This window comes from Palaemon carinicauda, chromosome 39 (assembly GCF_036898095.1).
Source record: "Palaemon carinicauda isolate YSFRI2023 chromosome 39, ASM3689809v2, whole genome shotgun sequence".
NCBI lineage: Eukaryota > Metazoa > Arthropoda > Malacostraca > Decapoda > Palaemonidae > Palaemon > Palaemon carinicauda.
The window spans coordinates 47,843,388-47,855,887 of NC_090763.1; the positions used below are offsets into that span (position 1 = coordinate 47,843,388).

The window sequence follows — 12,500 nt, forward strand, 5'->3', positions numbered from 1 at the left end:
AGCACAGGAAATCTTTATTTAGGATAAGCAAAGGAAATCTTTACTTTGGATAAATCATAGAACATTATCGTTACTTCGGATAAAGCATAGGGGAATTACCTTTACTTCGGATAAAGCATAGGAAATTTTTACTTTGGATAAAGCATAGAACATTATCGTTACTTCGGATAAAGCATAGAAAATTATCTTTACTTCTGATAAAGCATAGGGAATTTTTACTTTGGATAAAGCATAAAACATTATCTTTTCTTTGAATAAAGCATAGAAAGTTACCTTTACTTCGGATAAAGCATAGGGAAATTTTTACTTCGGATAAAGCATAGGGAAATTTTTACTTAAGATAAAGCATAGAACATTACCTTTACTTTGAATAAAGCACAGGTTAAAGGCCGGTACAAGAGTTGGGGCATTACTTCACATTAATTAAAGCAAGGGACCTCATGAAATCATCTTTCTAATCAAGAATAAAGTAAAGTATACCGTCTTTACTTTTAATTCAGTTTAACTTTTAGTAAGGCTTAGGATACCAACCTTTAATTTGAGTAAATCTTCGGTGCTTATCTAAATTTAATATGATCTTAGCTTTGCGTTAAGAAACAATATTACTATCGCACAAAATTGTTATATTATTGCGATGATATATTTTAAAGGTTATAAGTGTATAGTTTCAGTTCCACTTCCATTAGAAAAGATCTCACCGGAACGTCAGTCGGACAAGCGGCGTCCCCCTCCCCCAAATAAGGTGCCTAACCACAGCAGTGGCCTCCCCAGTAAACAGCTTAAACTCACGATCGTAGGCGGGAGCTATCTGCTGCCATTTGAATGCTAGGTAAACATGTTGCTACTACTATTGTTATTATTATTAATTGCTAAGCTACAACCCTAGTTGGAAAAGCAGGATGCTATATGCCCAGGAGCCCCAACAGGGATAATAGCCCAGTGAGGAAAGGGAACAAGGAAAAATCATATTTTAAGAACAGATACAGATACAATATCAAAATAAATATTTCCTATACAAATTATAAATACTTTAACAAAATAAGAGGAAGAGAAATTAGATAGAATAGTGTGCCCGAGTGTATCCTCAAGCAAGAGAACTCTAACCCAAGAAAGTGGAAGGCCATGGTACAGGGGCTATGGCACTACCCAAGACTAGAGTACATTTCCTTCTCCTAGAAGAGCTGCTTACCATAGCTAAAAGTCTCTCTTCTACCCTTACCAAAGAGGAAAGAAGTACTAGCCAGGAGGCTAGTACAATGGTAACAGATTTTACAACTAGATTTCTAAATTAACTTAGCGATCTTAGTGATTCGTAAGATGTAGGTCAACTGATTCTGAATGAATCAATCTTTAAATTCCGTATCCATAAGTCTTCTGAACATCTCAATATGTCATGCAAATTATAATTATGAGGAGGAGGATGACATATCTGCCAAGTATTACAAGCCGTCTCTCAACGGGGGGAGGGGGGGGGGGGGGGGATCCATCCAAATGGTTAACAAGTTTTTCATCGGCGCGATTATTAATTTTCATTCATTGAACATAAATGTCAAGCAGTAAGACCAAATGCTCATATTCAAGATTATATTTTTTTAGAGTTACCATTAGCTAACCATACTAGACAGCGTATAGTATTCCGTTCAGTTGAAGTTTTTTTTTCTTTTGAGAGAGAGAGAGAGAGAGAGAGAGAGAGAGAGAGAGATTCATATTGCTTCTGCAATGTTATAAATATGCCAAGACTGTCGAGTTGAAATGTATATACTTATTTCTAATGCTAAAATCATACTGAGGCTACTCTTCCTTTGGCAATTTTTACATATGCAATACTGTTGCCCATAATCATAAAAACCTTTGCAGATGATTGATGATATTCATCAATTCCTTATTTCACTGAAAGCTCTATACACCAACTGATTTGTAATGTCAATAAAAATTTAAAAATACCTAATAATAATTCTTATCAATTTGATATAAAGGTCCAAATAGCTGATTTGTCACCTGTGTCGCTGTTAACCCATTGAACGTCTAATAGGCGATGACTATATGAAAATAAGACAGGGAATCTAACTAAATAATTTTTAGAAATTCCACTCCAAATTTTTTTTTTTTTTTTTTTTTCACCACTGTCGAGCTGCTTAACTCCTTTCAACGGAAAATTTATTTTCATTGGCGACATTCTCCAGCTGAATTTGCCTTAGGATGAATAGTTTAAGGTAATCTACTGGATTCTTGCCAGCTCTTTTACACTGCTTTAGTTATACCTTCCGTCCTTCTCGAGTTTATATGAGATGCCGTTTCAGAATTACAAACAGCTGTCACTCATAAAAGGCACATTTTTTTCCCGAAATCTCAATTTCTATCTTTCTTTCTTCCTCTTTACAGTCGCAAATATAGCAAATACTTATACATGCGTTAAAGCACGTTGTGTTGCACAGTAATGTATGAAAAACCAATAAATAAAGTTACCATATAAAACGAAATCATAAAATATTCTCCAAAAATCTGGTAAGGCAAAGTAGTAACGAAATCATATATTTTTTAGATTAAATTTTCTAAAAACATAACTGTTCACCAAATGAATAGATCCTTTATCCCTACTGAAAACTATAACAGAGTCAACCAAGCAGTTCGCTTCCTGTGATTTTAACGAAATTACAATTTTTTTTTTAAATTACATTTTCTAAAAACATAACTGTTCACCAAATGAATAAATCCTTTATCCCTACTGAAAACTATAAGTCAGCCAAGCAGTTCGCTTCCTGTGATTTTAACGAAATTACAATTTTTTTTTAATTATATTTTCTAAAAACATAACTTCACCAAATGAATAAATCCTTTATCCCTACTGAAAACTTTAAGTCAGCCAAGCAGTTCGCTTCCTTTGATTTTGCATGACAAGTTAACGAGTGAATGTAACTCTTACAGGCAATTCAGCTCCGTACCTCATCTCCCTGTCACCCCATTCGTCCTCAGTCCTGTCCATCAGGCCATTACAACTCCCCCAACCCCCACCCCCCACCCCACCATCCCTCCATACCTCTCATGAACGCGACGGCTCTATCACTTGAGGTCTATCGCCACCTCTCCTTCCTTGACAGTGAGTCTCTCTCATTCGTTGGTCAGATTATATGCCACCGAATTCGTGAGTTTCCTAGAATAAATCTAATGGAGAATGGCTTGGTATTCCGCACAAGGACGCAGTTGTTCGAGGCTGAAGTGAGGAAAGCGAAACTACTATAAAATCGAGAAGTTAAAAGGAAGTAAACAACCTTTCCAGTTATGAAAAAATAGTAGAAATTGAAAAAAAATGCACATTACCTTTAGTAATTAAAATGTTCTTACAATTCAGAAGTAAAAAAAAAAAAAAGGACCCCCCATTTACGAGATTGCTAACAAGATGAAACACTTATGCACTTAATGTTTAAAGACCCTCATGAATAGCAGTCAAGGGACAATGACAATGCCATAGATACTGACCATATACGCATAAGATCGGCGCACAAACACTCATCTATAGTTAGGCTAGCTTCAGGGAAGGCCAGACAATGGCTGCTGATGACTCAGCATGTAGACCTCAATCCCGTTCATTGCCTGGAGCTTTTCAACGGACGGAGACTTTTATATCAAACGGTCACAGCCCCCACACGTAGCCCTATAAGCTCTCATAAACCTCCTCCCCTATCCTAGGCTGACAAGGATGGTGAAGTTGCAGACACAAGAAACTACTGAACTTGAGCAAGTTTCGAACCCCAGACAGGGACGTTACCAACAAGATCTACATACATAATTTAGACTTTGGTTACCAATAGGCCACCACAACCCTTCGATAAAATTCTTCTTAGCTTTATGGTTGAGGAAAACTATACGTGCGATCATCGTAAATTAGTTACTTGCTCTATATAGGCTATATATTAACTAAAATAAAATCTATGAAAAGGACCAGAAAAAAACATCGTTTATATTTAATTTACTTCTAAAAAAAGAATGAAAACTTAGTTTTACTAAGAAATTATCGACATGAAGGTTAACTTTACTGAAATACTGAGGACTTTTCCCAATAAATGTGCATTTAAAACAATATATAAAAAATATAAAAGAAAATTAATACTCTAGATTAATCGATTTCAGGATACATTTTAGACGAATAAATTATATAAATCTAAAGAACTTAGATGAAGACTTCACAGACATTCCTTCCGACAAAACGAAAGAAGAGCATCAGCCAAACTTTATATGACCATTTCCGGATGCGCTGTCGAGGGATACCTTGAAACTTGAAAGTGCTTAAACGATGCTAAATGTTTTGACCTGGACGAAGAAGGGCCAGGACAGAATAAATAAACTTAATGGAGAGCCACTTTCACACAAGTGTTGGAACCTCCATTCAAATCGTCTCGTGATCAGTAGGTCAAGCACATGCAACCTTGTAAAAATTCAAATCATGCACAATGGTTTTTTATTTGCATTAGCTTTCGTCGTCAGAGAGAGAGAGAGAGAGAGAGAGAGAGAGAGAGAGAGAGAGAGAGTAAATGGCATCTTGAACATAAATGGATGGTTAAGGCTACCATCCAGATTTTCTCAAGACCAAAAATGCAACACCAAGGTCTTGCAGTGACGTCATCTTCACGCCAGTGGGTACTGGAGAAAGCTACAAAAACTAAACTACTAATACTACTATACTTAATTTTTTTTAATGAGGCGCATTTGCACAGACTCGCAGCGGTGCCCTTTTAGCTCGGAAAAAGTTTCCTGCCATCTGATTGGTTAGAATTATCTTGTCCAACCAATCAGCGAGCAGGAAACTGTTCCCAAGCTAAAAGAGCACCGCTGCGAGTCGATGCAAATATGCCTCACTAAAAAGAATTGACTATAGTAGCAGCACTAGAGGTGATACTGCCGCTTCTGTAATCAACTTGAAAAGTAGCTCGCCACTGGCTTTTACCCCCTTACGGTGAAACTTTTATTTTATGAGTACCTCTTGAGAGCCATGTATAAGAAGTTTGGAGAAACGGGCTACGCCAATATAAACACAACCATAGTTCAGTTCCTATGGCGGTAGTTATTTTCAAACTAAAGTGCTTGAAAATTTCTCTTAGTTTCAGTGTGTGTTGGCATACATACTTTACTTTGATGGCTGCTTTTTCCGGTTTCATACAGCAGGAGAACCCCACTCTCTACAGGACCTCCACTGTCGTTTTACCTTGTTCGTTCTGAGTATTTAAAGTTTCATATCACGCATTGCTCATTTACTGATGAATCGTCACTGTTGTAATACTTAAAATAAAGTCTTCAGTTTCCTCTTGAAAGCCTTAATGTCTTCAATCATACCACATTGAAGGTGCAAGATTAAATTAGTTTGAATTAATTTTTAATGCCATTTTGTCAAATACAAATACTTTGCTTTTGTACCAATGGAGAAATAAACCGTTTTGCTTTTGCATACTCAACATTCACCACACCAATGCAAACTTTGCGAATCACATGCATTAATCTACATTTAGAATATACTTCGATCTACTTAAGTTGATAATTTATGTAAGTAATGATTCAAACCACTACTTCAAAATAAATATACAGTAAGAACATTATCCTATAAATATTTCATTCAATCCACATACAGTAGTAATGCATAGTTCAATTAAAGAATAGCTTCCATTAAAACCATATTATTACTATTATTATTAAATGCTAAGCTACAACCCTAGTTAGAAAAGCAGGATGCTATAAGCCCAGGGGCCCCAACAGGGAACATATTTCCCATATAAACAATACAAAACTAACAAAACAAGAGGAAGAGAAACTAGATAGAACAGTGTGCCAAAGTGTACCCTCAAGCAAGAGAACTCTAACCCAAGACAGTGGAAGACCATGGCACAGAGGCTATGGCACTACACAAGACTAGAGAACAATGGTTTGATTTTTTAGTGTCCTTCTCCTAGAAGAGCTGCTTACCATTACCATTATATAGATTTATATACACAAAAGTTCGATATCAATACTATCTGTTCTTGACTTCCACTAAATTCGTAACTATCCGACTTAAAAAATATCACAATAATAATACAACAAACAATTTAAAAATTTTCGTCGTTACAAGAGTTTAACTAAAAAAAAAAACACCCCCTCGCTTTAATGTAGCCTATTCTGCAACTTGGACCCAGTTGATAATAAAATGAAATCCTTACAAATATGTAAGGCTTAGGCTTAGGATGAAAGCCTAAGATACTTAACACTAAACCAAACAAAAGGCGGGTTCAGTTATTTATAGGACAGTTGGAACCATAATACCATAAACACTTCTACAAAAATGTTTTCTTATACTTAGAATCTGAGAGAGAGAGAGAGAGAGAGAGAGAGAGAGAGAGAGAGAGAGAGAGAGAAAATTTACTACACGTATGTAATACATTTTTCAATTTTGAATTTATAGGTAAACGCTAATGTGAAAAATGTTTCAATCCCTAAAGGACCCTTGTGCTCTCTGTCAATTAAGAAAATTAGTTTCCAAGTTCACAACGATATAAAAAAAATCACTACACAATCTCTTACTTAATTTTAAACAAACAAAAACTACATTACAACGAACAACATACTACACGCACCCCCCCCAAAAAAAAAAAAGAAAAACTTATATTACACGTACCTGGTTTAAACTTCGTACCCGATATCCAAACCAGCTGGCAGGTGGAATCACGTGTTCAATATCCGTATCGGGTAACTTGCTCACTAAACCGATCTTTATAGAAGCACGGTGTTTCACTCAATTAGATAATATAATTAAGCACAAACCGGCTACGGAATACAATTGTAATGGATCGATATGAATTCAGCTTTGTGAAACAGCGTTGTAAAATGCAGCCTCTTTTGCGTCAATCAAATGAAGCAGTTAACGAATCCCAGGGATTACAATGTGCTCATCCTATACCAACGTAACCTGTGAACACAATGAAGAAATAATGGGTTACACTTTGTATTATGGGCTTCAAAACACAAAACATGAAGATTAAAACTGTCGAAACAGTTATTTGACAATTATCCATTTCACACAAGGACAAGCAAGTGGCAAACTATCATTAACAATACTTGTATACACAAAATCCAACTTTTCCCTGAGGAGAAACATCGGTTTTAAGAAATCTTGCTCTATTTCTATTATGTGGGCTTCTAACCTTTATTTTTTTGTTAAAAATATTAATAATACGAGAAGATGGACACTTAATTAAATAAATAAGATTCTTGTTATGATTCCAATAGATTTACTAGCGAAGAGAGCGTGAAGGTTTGAGACAGTAAGTTGAAGAAGTCAAACATTAGATAGGAAAAGCACCAAAGATAACAGGTGAAGTAGATAGATTAAGTTGGCCTTATGCTAAAAAGGGTCTAGACTCTAGTTCCTGAAGATCAAAGGAGTGGGGGGGGGGGGAGATAAAAAGGCAGGAAGCAATGTACAGTAGATAGAGCCGGGTTGGGGCCGGTGAGGCCGTTCAGCAACCAAGCACAACGTCGAAGAAAACTAAAAATTTGTACCATGAATTAAAAGTTAAAAGATGGACAGCCAAATGAGACTGGAGCTAAAGAAGAAGGGTATAAAGTGGGTGCAACTATGGGCCGAAGTAACACTGCAATGATTACCTTCCGTAATTGCTACAGTGCAATGTATGAGGTTTGCATACACTACCTAACCATCATCATCACTATTACTATTATTATTATTATTATTATTATTATTATTATTATTATTATTACCACTTGCTAGGCTACAACCCTATTTGGAAACGCAGGATGCTATATGCCCAGGGGCTCCAATAGGGAAAATAGCTTAGTGAAGAAAGGAAAAGAAGAAATATAAAATATTTTAAGAAGAGCAACAAGATTAAAATAAATATCTCCTATATAAACTATAAAAACTTTAAAACAAGAGGAAGAGAAATAACGTTAGCTAGAAAAGCAGGATGCTAAAAGCCCAAGGGCTCCAACAGATAAAAATAGCCTAACGAGGAAAGGAAATAAGGAAAGTAGTGAACAATTAAAATGAAATATTTTAAGAATGGACAGGACTATACAAATAATTATCAATACTGTTTATTGCGCACAATGTAATGCACTTTGTAAATTATCTCATTGATGGGGAAGTAAAGGTAATAAGCAATAAAATGCAGTAAAGAGAAATAATTGGCACAATTACACGCTACTGCTTTGACTAATAATGTTTCCTGTTTAACGAAATATTGTGTTATTGGTGATATCCCATTCATAACGTACGCACATTCATAGAACGAGTAATTGAGTCATTATTTTGTCAATAACCGAAGCTTCACAAAACAGAACGCCTATTGTAGAAAAGATGAGAATATATATATATATATATATATAAATATATATATATATATATATATATATATAAATATATATATATATATATATATATAAATATATATATATATATATATAAATATATAATATATATATATATATATATAAATATATAATATATATATATATATATATATATATAAATATATAATATATATATATATATAATATATAATATACATATATAAATATATATATAATATATATATATATATATACATATAAATATATAATATATATATATATAAATATATATAATATATATGTATAAATATATAATACATATGTATAAATATATAATACATATGTATAAATATATAATATATATATAAATATATATAAACATATATATATAATATATATATATATATATATATATATATATATATATAAACATATATATATATATTAAACAATAAATAAACAAATTTAAATAACATTAAAAACTCACATGGGCAAAATCAACTAAAAAAAGTCATGGTGCACGAGATATGGCCCAACCAAATATTTAGGAACATTGACTACTACAGACTACTAAATGCAGCAGTTAAGATGAATCAGCAGCAACCATATACCCATGTCATTTTGAAAATGTTACCTTATATGGAAGGATAATCAAGACCATTATTTACCCAGAAAAACTATGATAAAAATACTAAATAGTATATTAAAACAACGAAAATTATGACAGCAAACGATTCCACTGTGACCAAATCAATTTCACGAGAACCGTAACGAAATACACCTTTGAAATTTCCACTTTTTCCTGATATGTTACGTAGATTCCAGAGAGAGAGAGAGAGAGAGAGAGAGAGAGAGAGAGAGAGAGAGAGAGAGAGAGAGTTAACTGCAGTTCGACGACGTACTGTAAACCAACGAAAACTAGGACATCAAACGATTCCACTGTGACCAAATCAATTTCACGAGAACCGTAACGAAATACACCTTTGAAATTTCCACTTTTTCCTGATATGTTACGTAGATTCCAGAGAGAGAGAGAGAGAGAGAGAGAGAGAGGAGAGAGAGAGAGAGAGAGAGAGAGAGAGAGTTAACTGCAGTTCGACGACGTACTGTAAACCAACGAAAACTAGGACATCAAACGATTCCACTGTGACCAAATCAATTTCACGAGAACCGTAACGAAATACACCTTTGAAATTTCCACTTTTTCCTGATATGTTACGTAGATTCCAGAGAGAGAGAGAGAGAGAGAGAGAGAGAGAGAGAGAGAGAGAGAGAGAGAGAGAGTTAACTGCAGTTCGACGACGTACTGTAAACCAACGAAAACTAGGACATCAAACGATTCCACTGTGACCAAATCAATTTCACGAGAACCGTAACGAAATACACCTTTGAAATTTCCACTTTTTCCTGATATGTTACGTAGATTCCAGAGAGAGAGAGAGAGAGAGAGAGAGAGAGAGAGAGAGAGAGAGAGAGAGTTAACTGCAGTTCGACGACGTACTGTAAACCAACGAAAACTAGGACATCAAACGATTCCACTGTGACCAAATCAATTTCACGAGAACCGTAACGAAATACACCTTTGAAATTTCCACTTTTTCCTGATATGTTACGTAGATTCCAGAGAGAGAGAGAGAGAGAGAGAGAGAGAGAGAGAGAGAGAGAGAGAGAGAGAGAGAGAGTTAACTGCAGTTCGACGACGTACTGTAAACCAACGAAAACTAGGACATCAAACGATTCCACTGTGACCAAATCAATTTCACGGGAACCGTAACGAAATACACCTTTGAAATTTCCACTTTTTCCTGATATGTTACGTAGATTCCAGAGAGAGAGAGAGAGAGAGAGAGAGGAGAGGAGAGAGAGAGGAGAGAGAGAGAGAGAGAGAGAGAGTTAACTGCAGTTCGACGACGTACTGTAAACCAACGAAAACTAGGACATCAAACGATTCCACTGTGACCAAATCAATTTCACGAGAACCGTAACGAAATACACCTTTGAAATTTCCACTTTTTCCTGATATGTTACGTAGATTCCAGAGAGAGAGAGAGAGAGAGAGAGAGAGAGAGAGAGAGAGAGAGAGTTAACTGCAGTTCGACGACGTACTGTAAACCAACGAAAACTAGGACATCAAACGATTCCACTGTGACCAAATCAATTTCACGAGAACCGTAACGAAATACACCTTTGAAATTTCCACTTTTTCCTGATATGTTACGTAGATTCCAGAGAGAGAGAGAGAGAGAGAGAGAGAGAGAGAGAGAGAGAGAGAGAGAGAGTTAACTGCAGTTCGACGACGTACTGTAAACCAACGAAAACTAGGACATCAAACGATTCCACTGTGACCAAATCAATTTCACGAGAACCGTAACGAAATACACCTTTGAAATTTCCACTTTTTCCTGATATGTTACGTAGATTCCAGAGAGAGAGAGAGAGAGAGAGAGAGAGAGAGAGAGAGAGAGAGAGAGAGTTAACTGCAGTTCGACGACGTACTGTAAACCAACGAAAACTAGGACATCAAACGATTCCACTGTGACCAAATCAATTTCACGAGAACTGTAACGAAATACACCTTTGAAATTTCCACTTTTTCCTGATATGTTACGTAGATTCCAGAGAGAGAGAGAGAGAGAGAGAGAGAGAGAGAGAGTTAACTGCAGTTCGACGACGTACTGTAAACCAACGAAAACTAGGACATCAAACGATTCCACTGTGACCAAATCAATTTCACGAGAACCGTAACGAAATACACCTTTGAAATTTCCACTTTTTCCTGATATGTTACGTAGATTCCAGAGAGAGAGAGAGAGAGAGAGAGAGAGAGAGAGAGAGAGAGAGAGAGTTAACTGCAGTTCGACGACGTACTGTAAACCAACGAAAACTAGGACATCAAACGATTCCACTGTGACCAAATCAATTTCACGAGAACCGTAACGAAATACACCTTTGAAATTTCCACTTTTTCCTGATGTTACGTAGATTCCAGAGAGAGAGAGAGAGAGAGAGAGAGAGAGAGAGAGAGAGAGAGAGTTAACTGCAGTTCGACGACGTACTGTAAACCAACGAAAACTAGGACATCAAACGATTCCACTGTGACCAAATCAATTTCACGAGAACCGTAACGAAATACACCTTTGAAATTTCCACTTTTTCCTGATATGTTACGTAGATTCCAGAGAGAGAGAGAGAGAGAGAGAGAGAGAGAGAGAGAGTTAACTGCAGTTCGACGACGTACTGTAAACCAACGAAAACTAGGACATCAAACGATTCCACTGTGACCAAATCAATTTCACGAGAACCGTTACGAAATACACCTTTGAAATTTCCACTTTTTCCTGATATGTTACGTAGATTCCAGAGAGAGAGAGAGAGAGAGAGAGAGAGAGAGAGAGAGAGTTAACTGCAGTTCGACGACGTACTGTAAACCAACGAAAACTAGGACATCAAACGATTCCACTGTGACCAAATCAATTTCACGAGAACCGTAACGAAATACACCTTTGAAATTTCCACTTTTTCCTGATATGTTACGTAGATTCCAGAGAGAGAGAGAGAGAGAGAGAGAGAGAGAGAGAGAGAGAGAGAGAGAGAGAGAGTTAACTGCAGTTCGACGACGTACTGTAAACCAACGAAAACTAGGACATCAAACGATTCCACTGTGACCAAATCAATTTCACGAGAACCGTAACGAAATACACCTTTGAAATTTCCACTTTTTCCTGATATGTTACGTAGATTCCAGAGAGAGAGAGAGAGAGAGAGAGAGAGAGAGAGAGAGAGAGAGAGAGAGTTAACTGCAGTTCGACGACGTACTGTAAACCAACGAAAACTAGGACATCAAACGATTCCACTGTGACCAAATCAATTTCACGAGAACCGTAACGAAATACACCTTTGAAATTTCCACTTTTTCCTGATATGTTACGTAGATTCCAGAGAGAGAGAGAGAGAGAGAGAGAGAGAGAGAGAGAGAGAGAGAGAGAGAGTTAACTGCAGTTCGACGACGTACTGTAAACCAACGAAAACTAGGACATCAAACGATTCCACTGTGACCAAATCAATTTCACGAGAACCGTAACGAAATACACCTTTGAAATTTCCACTTTTTCCTGATATGTTACGTAGATTCCAGAGAGAGAGAGAGAGAGAGAGAGAGAGAGAGA

At 36.1% G+C, this 12,500-nt stretch overlaps 2 long non-coding RNA genes across 2 annotated transcripts in view; one reads left to right on the plus strand and one right to left on the minus strand.

Moving 5' to 3' along the window:
* LOC137631170 (uncharacterized) overlaps positions 1-6,929 on the minus strand; it is a 60,879-nt gene extending 53,950 nt beyond the window's left edge. Inside the window, exon 1 of the long non-coding RNA XR_011041871.1 lies at positions 6,641-6,929. This is a non-coding gene — a long non-coding RNA (uncharacterized lncRNA). The remainder of the gene's footprint in view (positions 1-6,640) is intronic.
* The window catches only part of LOC137631169 (uncharacterized), a 66,636-nt gene that overhangs the window by 39,148 nt on the left and 14,988 nt on the right, over positions 1-12,500 (plus strand). The gene's annotated exons all lie outside the window — the stretch shown is intronic.